Source organism: Elephas maximus, chromosome 17, assembly GCF_024166365.1.
Source record: "Elephas maximus indicus isolate mEleMax1 chromosome 17, mEleMax1 primary haplotype, whole genome shotgun sequence".
Classification (NCBI taxonomy): Eukaryota; Metazoa; Chordata; class Mammalia; order Proboscidea; family Elephantidae; genus Elephas; species Elephas maximus.
Window position 1 is genome coordinate 41,108,391 of NC_064835.1, and position 14,445 is coordinate 41,122,835.

General features: G+C 40.8%; 1 protein-coding gene across 3 annotated transcripts in view; it reads left to right on the forward strand.

Annotated features, from left to right (window-relative positions):
- The window catches only part of MERTK (MER proto-oncogene, tyrosine kinase), a 155,731-nt gene that overhangs the window by 71,234 nt on the left and 70,052 nt on the right, over positions 1-14,445 (forward strand). The window lies entirely within an intron of this gene.

The window sequence follows — 14,445 nt, forward strand, 5'->3', positions numbered from 1 at the left end:
TTATTGTTTCATAGTGTTGGAGGCTAGTAGTCCAAATTCAGGATGTCAGCAGGGCCATGTTTGCTTGAAAGGTTCAAGGGGAAGATCCTTCCTTGTCTTTCCTGGCTTCTGGTAGTCCTTCCTAGGCGTTCCTTGTTTTACGGCTGCAGTATAATTCTGTTGTCATATGGCCATCTTTCCTCTGAGTCTCTGTGTCTCTTCTCTTTTATAAGAACAGCACTCAACTGGGGTTAGGACCCACCCTACTCTGATGAGACCTCATTGCAACTTAACTGATAACATCTGCAAAGACCCTGTTTCCAAACAAGGTCATGTTTATGGGTATCAGTGGTTAAGGCTTTAACAGATCTTTTGGAGGACACAGTTCAGTCCATAACATCTGGTATAGGTCTGTTCAGATTTTCTGTATCTCCTTGAGTTTATTTGGTAGTTTGTATGTTTCTAGGAATCTGTTCATTTCCTCTAAGTTATTTATCTAACTTGTCGATATAAAATTGTTCATGAAATTCCATTATAATATTTTTAATTTTTTTAAGATTGATAGTAACGTCCCTCTTTCATTTCTGATTTTAGGAATTTGGCACTTTTGTCTTTTTTTTTTTTTTTGTCAATCTCGATAAAGTTCTGTCAATTTTATCTTTTCAGAGAACCAACTTTTGGTGCATTGATTTTCTTTATTGTTTTTCTATTCTTTATTCATTTCTGCTTTAATCTTTATTATTTCCTTTATTCTATTTGCTTTCGGTTTAACTGGCTCTTAATTTGTAAATACTTAAGGTAGAAAGCTAGGTTATTGATTGGAGATGTCTTCTTTCTTAATGTAGGCATTTACAGTTAAACATTTCCCTCTAAGCACTGCTTTAGCTGCATTCCAGAGGTTTTGATTCATGTCAAATGTTTTCTCATTGTCCTTGTTATTTCTTCTTTGACCCATTGGTTATTTGGGAATGTGTTTTTTAATTTCCACATACTTGTAAGTTTCTGTTCTTCCATTGGGTTGATTTTTGATTGTATTCCATTGTGGTTGGAATAAAGGAGCCCTGGTGGCACAGAGGCTAAGTGCTTGGCTGCTAACCAAAGGGTTTGTTACCAATTGCCGATCTGACACAAAGGGTCCTTGTCTTTTCCTGAGGAAGAATACACGCGAAAGACAAACTTTATCTTCAGCAAGCTTTATCTTGCTTGAGTCAAGCAAAAGGAGTCAGGGGGGATCTAAGCCTCTCCAAAAGACTGACTCAAAAAGGGGAGCAAGGCTAGGGCTTATATGGGTTCAATGGAAACAATAGAGTAATGAATATTTAGTGGGCTTCTTTCAAGGAGTAGGTACTTCTTAGGATGGCGGTGCCTGTTAATTAGGTTGCGTTTGCATCTGGAATCCAAGATGGAACCCACTGATATTCAAGATGGAGTCCTCTCGGCAGCCCTTGGCATCACTTATTATGGGATATAGCACAAGTGCACTGATCTTTAGCACTACGTCACCATCTTTGGAGGGCTAACGAAGGTTAAACAGTGGTCACACTGAGACACTAAGAAAAACACTAAGACAAAATGAAAACCAATCCCATTGCCGTCAAGTTGATTCCGACTCATAGCGGCCCTATAGGATAGAGTAGAACTGCCCCATAGAGTTTCCAAGGAGCACCTGGTGGATTCGAACTGCCGACCCTTTGGTTAGCAGCCAAAGCACTTAACCACTATGCCACCAGGTTTGTTTCAGCCTTATCTCATGCTGACAGGGTGTGGTTCCTGTTTACCCAGCTTCTAGATGGTAATCTTTTAACAGCTCTTTCCACTGGAGAAAGATGTGGCAGTTTGCTTCTGTAGAGATTTACAGATGAGGGAACCCCATGGGGGCAGTTGTACTCTTCCTATAGGGTTGCTATGAGTTGGAATCAACTCAGTGAGTTGGGTTTTTTTTTTTTTTGGTGGCTGGAGAACATACTTAGTATGATTTCAATCCTTTTAAATTTATTAAGGCTTGTTTTAAGGCTCAACATATGGTCTGTTCTATAGACTGTTCCAGATGTACTTGAGAGGGATATATAGTCTGCTCTTTTTGGGTGAAGCATTCTATGGATGTCTGTTAGGTGTAGCTGGTTTATAGTAGTGATTGTCAGGGTTGTGTATCAACTTCGCTAAGCCATGATTCCCAGTATCGTGTGACTGTCTACCGTTTTGTCATCTGATGTGATTTTCCTATGTGTTGTAAATCCTACCTCTATGATGTTAATGAGACAGGACTCAATCTACAAGATTAGGTTGTATCTTAAGTCAATCTCTTTTGAGATATAAAAGAGAAAAGTGAACAGAGAGACAGGTTGACCTCATACCATCAAGAAAGTAGTGCCAGGAGAAGAGTGCATCCTTTGGACATGGGGTCCCTGTGCTGAGAAGTGTAAGTTGTCTTGAAATGGTGAATGGATAGAGGCTGGAAGAGTTTTAAAGTACCTAATAGTAAAAGCCTAGATTGCCTTGAAGAGGCTTTTGGAATTATGAATGTCAGAGACAGTTCTGGTGAGGACTCAGAAAGAAGTGAGGAAGGGTGTTACACTGAAGATGGCACAGACGGCAAGAAGCAGCAGAACCAGGAGACCAGCTCAAGACAGGGCTGGAGCTGACCCAGTGGAGCAAGAGAGCTGAATGCCTTTGTGCAGGAGGCTTCCTTGCAGAGTGGTACCTCTGAGCACTTATTGGTGGAGCTAGGCTTGCTGACCCATAGAGCAAGAGAGCTGAGTGCCAAAGTTTACTGGCAGAGTGGGATGCCTCCAGGCACTTGTTGGTGGAGCTAAAGAGCTTTGGAACACTTGCCCAGCAAGGCATATGCAGGTGACAAGGCCGGAGGGGCTGAGAGCCCAAGGAACCAGGAAGTAGAAACTGAAGAGACAAGGAACACAGGAAGAAGAGCTCAAAGGGTAGAGTCATGGCCTCTGGGGTTTCAAATGATGGGGCCATAGCTTCCTAGGTTTCAGAGAGTCAGATCTTTACCAACTCAGTTCTGGAGTGTGGGAATGCCTTTCTCAAGTGCCAGTGGGATGGGGCTGGATCCACTGCCCAAAGCTGAGGGGGCGGGGCTGCCATGCCGAAGGGGCAGAAGAAAGGGGCTGTTGAGGCTGAGAGCATAGAGTTGAGTGCCAATGGGATGGGGCTGGATCCACTGCCAAAAGCTGAGGGGGTAGGAGTGCCATGCCCAAGGGGGCAGAAGAAAGGGATGGCCAAGGCTGAGGGCATAGGGTTGCCACTCACATGAACTAGGAGAATGGGGCTGCCCAAATGAGAGGGAGCATAGTTGCCCTTCCAGTGGGCCTGGAAGGCAGAGCTGGAGCCCAGGGTGAGGGGCTTCCACCGGGAATCCAGAGGGTATGGCCAACACCCAGAGTCTAGAGGGCAAGGGCCATTGCTTAAATGGTCTCAGAGGACTATTTTTAAGCCTTGAGGGCTAATGTAATGTGTTCTGCTGACTTGCTTGGTGCATTTTTTCCCTTCTTTCCCTTCGATTTTTCCAATCAGTAATGGAAATATCTAGGTTGTGCTATTCCACCATTGTACTTTGGAAGCAGATAACTTAATATTCTAAATTTCACAAATGAAGAGTAATTTTTTGGATTTTGGACTTGGAGTTGATTTAAGACCTCTATTATTTGATGGGGACCTTATCCACCAAGAAAGTAGTGCCAGGAGAAGAGTGTGTCCTTTGGACCCAGGGTACCTGCTCTGAGAAGCTCCTAGTTCAGAGGAAGATTGATGACAATGACCTTCTTCCAGAGCCAACAGAGAGAGAAAGCCTTCCCTAGGAGGTGACACCCTGAATTTAGATTTGTAGACTATGAGAGTGTGAGAGAATAAACTTCTGTTTGTTGAAGCCATCGCTTGTGGTATTTCTATTACAGCAGCACTAGGTAACCAAGGCAATAGTATATGTTCATATCTTCTGTTTCTTTGGTAATCTTCTGACTAGCTGTTCTATCTATTATAGGAAGCAGGAACCTGAAGTCTCCAAATATTATTATTAAATTATTTATTTCTACCTTTGGTTCTGTCAATTTTTGCTTCTTGTATTTTGATGCTCTGCTGTTAGGTGGAACTAGGCATATCTTAAAATTATATCAGCATGTATCCCTGGAAGTGGACATTTATATCTGTGTAACACAATTGAAGCATGGACCAGCCCTATTTAAAACCGTTACCGAGTTACTGAGCTGTTTAGGGAATCTAAGGGAACTGAGTACTGCCCTAGCCTTGAGAGAGTGGGTTTCAGTGCTGATGTAATGTGGAATGAGGTGGTTGGAGGGTCTGAAAATACCAGGCCACCGTTAAGTGTGGAAAATGACTACACACAAGCTTCCCCTGCCCTCTCTTTTTGCCTTGGGTTGGGTGGCCCTGGCACATATGAAAATCATACAAATACAGGGAAATTGCAGGCCCCTCTTGTTCTCTGTGGAGGCTGTGGTATTAGATGGGATTTTTCTCCCTTTGCCCCACCAGCTAGCTCAGCCTCCCTTCATCCATTCTTCTTTTCATCCCTGGTAGGGTTGCTGAATTCAGCAAGTAAGAATATAGGCCCATTAACCCATTTAACCATTGCTTTGCATCAATTCCAACTCCTAGTGACCCTGTAAGACAGAGTAGAACTGCCCCATAGGGCTTCCAAGGCTGTAAATCTTTATGGAGGCAGGCTGCCTATCTTTCTCCCACAAAGCCTCTGGTAGATTCAAACCATAGACTTTTCAGTTATCAGCTGAGCACTTAACCACTGCACCACTAGGGCTCCTTGAATACAGGCCACCCAGTTAAATTAAGCAAGTATTTTGTAACATACCTGTACTAAAAAATTATTTGCTGTTTATCTGAAATTCAGATTTAACTGGGTATATTTTGTTTCTCCAGCAATCCTAGCTGTGTTAGTCAGGACTGACTCTAGAACTTATACTTTTATATTCTGTTGATTTACAGTGCATTGGCAATCCTGAAGGGACCAAGTATGTTCCCAGTTCATTACAATTTTAAACTCTGACTTGGTAACAAATGAATGCTTTGGACAAGATTCAAATCCAGGCACTGGCAGGACACACCCTCTTGCTTCCTTTGGTCCTGTCGTTATTTCCTTTCTTCACTCATTTTTGGGCTACATACTCCATTTCTATTTTTAACTCCCCCACGTACTTCTTACCATATTATGCCCTCTTTTCCCTAAGAACCCACTGAGAACTGTTACAGAAACCCCATCTTCTTCTGGGAACATGCTCTCAAAGAGTGTTCCCGGGCCTGGAAATGAACCACACGTGATTCCGGAAATGAGGTGGAGGCAGAGAGCCAGAGATTTCCTCAGGCTTATTTTAGTGATTGGTCACCAGGAAGTAGGTACAAACTCTAAAGTGAAAAAAACAAAAAGGAATTTCTACCAAGAACCACCCCTGAGATAAAGCCCGTGGTTTATTATGTTTCCTTCTGGAACCCTTCAGGCAAATCGATGCCTTCCTGCCAACCACTGAGTCCGCCAGGTCTGTGTCAGAGGTAGCGGCCCCCAACACTGCCCTCATGGTATCCGGTAGGGAATTTGGAACCAAAATGTCTACTTGTGGTTTCTTGGCCTAGATTTCAAATACACATATTCTGAATAATAGCATTTGTATCCATACCCATAATTACAATTTTTTTTTCAAAATTGCTTTTTGTTGCTTCTGTTTTACCCAATATGATTTTGTTCTTCTGATCACATAAGTACTTATACCTTGTAGAAATTCGGGGGGTGTTGGGGGGGGGGACTTGTAGTTGAAAAAATAAGTAGCCCATATCCCTATTTCTAGAAGTTTGGTTTAGGGTTGGATTTTGTTCTGCGAATTCCCCTCTCTTGCCTGTGTATACAGAGGAGATTTGGAGAAGATATGGAGGCGAGACTGGTGAGATTTATGCAGGGGAAAGAATGAATATGTTTAAAAGAGATTTGGAGAAAAGTTTCCTGGGTAAGCTGCAGATGATTCTTTGTCTCCCCACCAAAAAATGTCGTAAAATCTACATTATCTGTGTATCTTTTTAGAATTGGATTTCTGTTGGGGGTGGGGAGAATAAAAGACTTACTAAAACTAGCCTTAAGACGAGCAGCGTTCCTCAGGTTACAAAATGAAAAGAACAGTTTTTTTTTAGTCCGGTATCCCATCTTCCAGAGCAAGGGTTGGCAAACTTTTTCTTTAAAGGTCCAGGTAGTAAATATTTTATGCTTTTCTAGCCATGTATGGCATCTGTTGTCTTTGTTGCATATTCTGCTTCATTATAGTTTACCGCCCTTAAAAAATTTGAAAACCATTTTTAGTTCAGGCAGTTGAAACACAGGCCACGGTTTGCCAGCTCCTGATCTGGAGGTAACTCATTTTAACGTTTTGGAACATAGCCTTTCCGTATTTTTTCTATTCATTGTTTTTTTATATAGTTTAAAATTTTTGCAGAATTCTTAGTTATACTAAACATACTGTAAGTAACCAGCTTTTTTTTTAAAACGTGGCACTGTACCTCCACGATTTCCATGTCACCAAGTGTGACACATACTTATGTGTTCATACTTCTGTAACACACACTTGTGTGTTCATATTTTTGTAACATACAGTTTAATGATTGTATGGTATATAGTCTTAGGGCTCTACCAAGTATTCCCCTACTATTTGACTTCTAGGCTGTTTCCAGTTTTTCACTCCTAAAATTGATGCAAGTGAACAACTTGTACATCCAAATTTGGGAGCACCTTTAGTGATGGTGAGGATGTGGATATGGAAAACTGGATTGCTGAGACACCACTGGTGGGAATGTAAAATTGTATAGCCACTCTCAAAAACAGTGCGACACTTCCTTAAAAAGCTAAACATGCAATTACAACGTGACTTAGTAATCACACTCTTGGGCAGTTACACCAGAGAAATGAAAACTACGTTCACACAAAAACCTGTACATGAGTTAATGATGAACAGCACAGTCTCCAGAGTCCTGTTGCTTGGGGTAAGTGCTGATCTTGGACCAGTTACATAGCCTCCTTTCTGTGCCTCAGTTTCTTCACCTGCTAACTAGAGATAATTGTAATAGTGCCTATCTTATCAAATTGTTATGAGGATTAAATGTGTTAATATATATCAAGCACGTAGAACAACGCCTGGCACATAGTTAGCTCTCAAATGTTTTTATTATGGTGTTTCTTCCCCCAGTCACTGTGAGCTTCTTGAGAACAGGGGCATGTCTTCTGTGTGGGCATCCCCAACCCCCATCTCAGTGCAAGCCTGACTCATAATATGTATGAAGTTTAAGAGTACACAGTCTGGAGTTTGATAGCTTGAGTTAATATACTGATTCCATCATGAGGCATCAGCACAGTACTCAACCTTCCAAATCTTGTTTTTTTAATCTGTAAAATGAGGAGGATAAGTGAGATAATACATGTAAAGCATTTAATTGAGCATAAAGCCTAGCACTACAACTGTTACCTCATAGTATCGTTAGGGATCAATAAATGCTTGTAGAATGAATACTCAAAGTACTGATTTAAAAAAATGCCCAAATGTAAAAGAAAAAAACCTCTACACGAATGTTCAGTGCAGCTTTATTTATAATAACCAAAAAATGGCAACAACCTAGATGTCCTTCAGAGAGTGAATGGCTGAACAAACTGTGGTAAATCCATGCACTGTTGTTAGATACCATTAGTCGATTTTGACTCATAGATGCCCCATGTGACAGAGTAGAACTGCCCCAAAGGGTTTTCTAGGCTGTAATCTTTTTATTTTTTTCTGTGAAGATTTCAAACCAAAAAAACCAAACCTGTTGCCGTTGAATCGACTCCAACTCATTGCATGACCCTATAGCCTTAGAAATCCTGTGGGGCAGTTCTACCCTCTCCCGCAGGATTGCCACAAATCGGAATCGACTTGACAGCAACAGGTAGCTGGTTTAGCCACACTGAGTTGATGAATACCGTGAATTTTATTTTCAAGGGAATTTTTTTTCACTTTTTTTGATGCCTAGAGAAGTTATTTTTTATTTTGTCATTTTTTAACATCTGGTTTGTACACTCATTAACATCCATAGATTGGTGATCCCATATAATAATCCGAAGGAGTAAAGTGAAATTTTATTTAAAAACTGAGATTCTGAGAGGGTTGGTGACTTGCGGTATGTATTGTTTTCCTTCTGTGAATTCTTTCTTTTTTCGGGGGGGGGGGGGGTGTTTAAAAATTGTGCTTTAGGTAAAAGTTTACAGCTCAAGTTAATTTTTCATTCAAAAATTTATACACATTTTGTTTTGTGACATTGGTTGCAATCCCCACAATGTAATAGCACTCTTCCGCTTTCCATCCCGGGTTCCCTGTGCCCATTCATCCTGTTCCTGTCCCTTCCTGCCTTCTCACCCTGCCTTTACACAGGAGCTGCCCATTTAGTCTTGTATATCTGATTGAACTAAGAAGCATGTTCCTCACACGTATTATTTTTTGTTTTATAGTCCTGCCTAATCCTTGTGTGAAGAGTGGGCTTCAGAAATGGTTTGAGTTCTGGGTTAACAGAGCATTCAGGGGCCATAGTTTCAAGGGTTCCTGCAGTCTCTGTCAGACCAGTAAGTCTGGTCTTTTTTCATGAATTTGAAGTCTGTTCTGCATTTTTCTCCTGCTCTGTCTGTAGGCTGTAATCTTTATAGGAGCAGATATCCAGGTCTTAATCCTCCAGAGCTGCTGTGTGCGTTTGAACTGCCATGGAATATTATTCAGCAATAGGAAGGACTGAGCTACTGAGACATGTAACGATTTAGGTGGACCTCAAGGGAATTATATGCTGATTGAAAAAAACCAATCCCCAAAGGCTATAGACTGTATGATTCTATTTATATAATATTCTCAAAATGACAAAATTATAGAGAAAGAAAACAGGTTAGTGATTGCCAGGGGTTCAGTGGGGGTGGGGGGGAGGCAGGTGGGTGTGGCTGTACAGGAGGAGCATGAGGGCCATCTTGGTGATGATGGACAGTTCTGTATCTCTCTCTTTTTAAGAAACAGAGGAGGAGAGAATTTAAGTAAATTAAGGTTAACTGTATCAAGTACCGGCAAAGTCAGTAAGGTAAAGACCAGCTTTTTTTCTACCCCCCAACTCCTCATTCCCTTCTTCCCCCAGACACTAGTAACTACTACTAATCTGTTGTCTCAATTAATTTGCGTATTCTAGGCTTTTCATACATGAGGACAGTGGCGGCTGAATGCTAGAATTCTTGCCTTCCTCGTGGTAGACCTGGGTTCGATTCCTGGCCAGTGCCTCTCATGCACAGCCACGACCTGTCTGTCATTGGATGCTTATGTATTGCTGTGATGCTGAACAGGTTTCAGCCGAGCTTCCAGACTAAGACGGACTAGGAATAAAGGCCTAGTGAATCAGCCAGTGAAAACCCTATGGATCACAATGGTCCAATACGCAGCCAATCATGGGAATGGCACAGGACTGGGCAGCATTTCGTTCCGTTGTGCATGGGTTTGCCGTGAATCAGAGGCCAACTCTACAGGAGCCAACAACAAGATATTCCATATAAGTAGGATCAAACAGTATTTATTCTTTTCTGTCTGACTTATTTAACATATTTTCAAAGTTCGTCCGTGTGGTGGCATGTATCAGAACTTCATTTCTCTTTTTGGCTGAGTAATATTTATTATATCTATGTACCACATTTTGTTTATGTATTCATCTGTTAATTAACATTTGAGTTGTTTCCACTCAGTTATATTTCTGGATTGTGGAAGTGGTTACATAAAGCTATACACGTGATAACATTTCATGGAACTATATACACAAATGAGTACTTTTGAAAAAACCTGAACAAATGCCATGAATTGTACCAAAGTCAGGTTCCTAGTTTTGCTATCCTGCTATAGTTATGAGAGATGTTACCATTGATGGAGGCTGGGTGAAAGGTGCATGGGACCCCTTGTGTTTTTGTTTTTTTTTTAACCACCTCTCGTAAACCTATAATTATTTCAAAACAAAAAGTTTTTTTTTTTTTTTAATTTCACATGAATGAGCAAGTTTTATATCCAAATTTGGAAACACCTCCAGTTGTTTTTATAACAATCTATACTTGTAGAATTTATAGAAACAGAATTGCTGTTTAAAGGATGTTATGTTGTTAGGTGCCGTTGAGTTGGTTGCAACTCATAGTGACCCTGTGTAAACAGAATGAAACACTGCCTGGTCTTGCACCATCCTCACAGTCATTGTTATTTCTGAGCCCATTGTTGCAGCCACTGTATCAGTCCATCTCACTGAGGGTCTTCCTCTTTTTCACTGACCTTCTACATTACCAAGCATTATGTCCTTTACCAGGGACTGGTTCCTCCTAATAATATGTCCAAAGTACTTGAGATGAAGTCTCACCATCCACACTTCTAAGGAGCATTCTGGTTGTACTTCTTCCAAGAAAGATTTGTTCGTTCTTCTGGCTCCACAGTATATTCAATATTCTTCACCAACACCGTAATTCAAAGGTCTTCCTTCTTCATTGTCCAGCGTTCCATGCATATGAGGTGATTGCAAATACCATGGCTTGGGTCAGAAGCACCTTAGTTCTCAAGGTGACATCTTTGCTTTTCAACTCCTTAAAAAGTTCTTTTGCAGCAGATTTGCCCAATGCGATGTATCTTTTGATTTCTTGACTGCTGCTTCCGTGGGCGTTGATGTGGAACCAAGTAAAATGAAATCCTTGACAATTTCAATCTCTTCTCCATTTATCATGATGTTGCTTATTGGTCCAGTTGTGAGGATTTTTGTTTTCTTTATGTTGATGTGTAATCCATACTGAAGGCTGTAGTCTTTGATCTTAATTAGTAAGTGCTTCAGGTTCTCTTTCAGCAAGCAAGGTTGTGTCATTTGCATATTGCAGGTTGTTAATGAGTCTTCCTCCAGTCCTGATGCTGCATTCTTCTCAGATTATTTGCTCAGCATACAGATTGAATAAGTATGGTGAGAGGATACAACCCTGACACACACCTTTCTTGATTTTAAACCACATGGTATCCCCTCGTTCTGTTCAAACGACTACCTCTTGGTCTATGTACAGGTTCTGCATGAGCACAATTAGTGTTCTGGAATTCCCACTTTGCAATGTTATCCATGATTTATTGTGAGCCATACAGTCGAATGCCTTTGGGTAGTCAATAAAACAGGTAAATATCTTTCCGGTATTCTTTGCTTTGAGCCAAGATCCATTTGACATCAGTAAAGATATCCCTTGTTCCATGTCCTATTCTGAATCTGGCTTGAACTTCTGGCAGTTACTTGCTGATGTACTGCTGCAACCATTTTTTATTTATCTTTAGCATAATTTTACTTTTGTGTGATATTAGTGATATTGTTTGATAATTTCCGCATTCTGTTGGATCACCTTTCTTTGGAATGGGCACAAATACAGACCTCTTCCAGTCGGTTGGCCAAGTAGCTCTCTTCCAAATTTTTGGCATAGATAAATGAATGCTTCCAGTGTTGCATCCACTTGTTAAAACATCTCAAGTGGTATTCCATCAATTCCTGGAGCCTTGTTGTTTGCCAGTGCCTTCAGTGCAGCTTGGACTTCTTCCTTTAATACCATTGGTTCTTGATCATATGCTACCTCTTGAAATGGTTGAATGTCGACCAGTTCTTTTTGGTATAGTGACTTTGTGTATTCCTTCCATCTTCTTTTGACACTTATTGTGTTGTTCAGTATTTTACCCGTAGAATCCTTCAGTATTGCAACTTGAGGCCTGAATTTTTTCTTCAGTTCTTTCAGCTTGAGAAATTCCGAGCATGTTTTTCCCCTTGGCTTTTCTAACTCCCTATCTTTGCACATTTCGTTATAATACTATACTTTGTCTTCTTCAGCCACCCTTTGAAATCTTTCATTTGGCTCTTTTACTTTATCATTTCTTCAATTCACTTTAGCTACTCTACGTTCAAGAGGAAGTTTAACAGTTCAAAGGATCTGAGCATTTAAAAACAGATTTTAACTTTGGAATACAATTTTGCACTTCCTTAAAAAGCTAGAAACAGAAATACCATACAATCCAGCAGTCTCACTCCTTGGAATATATCCCAGAGAAAGAACATGCACACCCATGTTCATTATAGCAATGTTCACAATAGCAAAAAATGGAAACACCCTAGGTGCCTATCAGCAGACAAATGGATAAACCAATTATGGTACATACACACAACGGAATACTAGGCAACAATAAAGAACAATGATGAATCCATGAAGCATCTCACAACATAGATGAATCTGGAGGGCATTATGCTGAGTGAAATTAGTCAGTCACAAAAGAACAAGTATTGTATGAGACCACTATTATAAGAACTCAAGAAAAGGTTTAAAGACAGAAGAAAGAATTTTTTGATGGTTATGAGGGTGGGGAGGGATAAGAAGGGGTACTCACTAACTAGATAGTAGGCAAGAATCATCTTTGGTAAAGGGAAGGACAACACATAATACAGGGGGAAGTTAGTACAACTCTACCAACACAAAAGCCAGGAAGTTTCCTGAATAGATCCAAACACTTTGAGGGATATAGTTGCTGGAGCTGGGGCCTGGGGACCATAGTTTCGGAGGACATCTAGGTCAGTTGGCATAACAAAGTTTATTAAGAAAATGTTCTGCATCCCCCTTTGGTGAGTGGCGTTTCGGAGCTTAAAAGCTTGCGAGTGCTCGTCTAAGATACATCAATTGGTCCCAACCCACCTGGAGCAAAGGACGATGAAGAATACCAAAGACACAAGGAAAATAGTAGTTCAAGAAACAAAAGGTCCACATAAACCAGCAGTGAGCGCTCTGACTAGGAACACAACAGAGTCCTGGATGGAATGGGAGAAAAGTGTGGAGCAGAACCCAAATCCACATAAAAAGACCAGACTTAATGATCTGACAGAGACTGGGGGAACCCCCGAAACTATGGACCCCAGATGTTCTGTTAATCCAGAACTAAAATGATTCCTGAAGCCTACTCTTCAGACAAAGATTAGACAGGACTATAAAAAATAACACTGTTGAGGAATGTGCTTCTTAATTCAGTCAAATACACAAGACAAAATAGACAGCTCCTGTCCAAAGGCAGGATGAAACAGGAACTGGTTGAATGAACACAAGAAACCCAACATGGAAAGGAGGAGTGTGTTGTCACATTGTAGGGATTGCAACTAATGTCACCTAACTATATCTGTGTAAATTTTTTGTATGAGAAATTAACTCGAGCTTTAACTTTTTTTTTTAACATTTTACCTAAAGTACAATTAAAAAAAAAAAAGGATTTTACCATGCCATTCACAAATGTTACACCATTTTGCATTTTTCCAGCTTGTATGAAGCTGCATTCCCTTCTTCTAGACTTCTATATTTTAAACGTGAAAAAATGCTGAGAACAATATTGAATATTTCAACACTGTCGTAGGGCGGGGGAGTGAATTGGGGAGGGGCCCTGAACACCTCTTCACTCGAGTGTGTGTTAGCAAGTGCAGCATAGAGTCAGGTGTATCCCACACACGGTGATTTTCTTAGGGAGGTTAGTGAAGACTAGGAAGTGCTTCATTGACGATCTCTTAAGTTTGCGAATAATCTGGGGTCTTTTAGGTATCCAGTACCATTTTCTTTCTCAGTCATGAAAAGATTTCTTGCCATGACATACTAATTATTGTCCTACTGTCTCATTTATTTTATAAACAGGTTAAAGTGTAATCGTTTCATAGCTTGAGCAATACCATTTTAAAAAGAAGGAAAAAACTAGTTTATGGTTACATTTAGATATCTGCTTTATATGAAACACAAGGGAAAAAATCACCAGAGGGAGGGAATGTAAAGAGAAATGAACAGAAAACCTTACATTAATGGCACAATGGAGCTTCATTCCTTTCAGTCTGCAAAATCAGCCATGTGAGCTTCCAGTGCTTGGGTTGTGAGAGTGTCAGGGCCCAGCCAGGTACTCAGCTCTAGCCCTTTCTGGATGGGCTACAGGTAGCAGGGTGATGTAGTTTGCCATGGACTGGGAGTTCTAAGCGTGGTGTGCGTTGCCCGTTCAAATCCTTGATTGTGTTCCAAAACCTAGATTTATCATGGAAAACCATGTCATGTTGCAGATGCCTGTCAGGAGATAGGTCTGTGAAACAGGTCAAAGAAGGAAGCACACACTAAGTGGATCTGAGAGAGGAGGGGCTACTTTGTTTTATTTTATAACGGTGATTATGTGCTCTCTTACCTGCCACGTTAAGAACACTTAGGCGTTTTCCCCAGGTCCTTAACTCATACTCAAGTAGCATGAGTAACACACAGTAATGCTGGCGGGAAAATTGTGTGTGCCCTGAAAGGAAGCAGGTACATCCCCTCCATGGATAGGAAGGACCTTGTGCGCCCAATGCATGCATGCCCGTGTCTGTTATTCCTAGCACCTGACTAATGCTCATTCCGTGTTT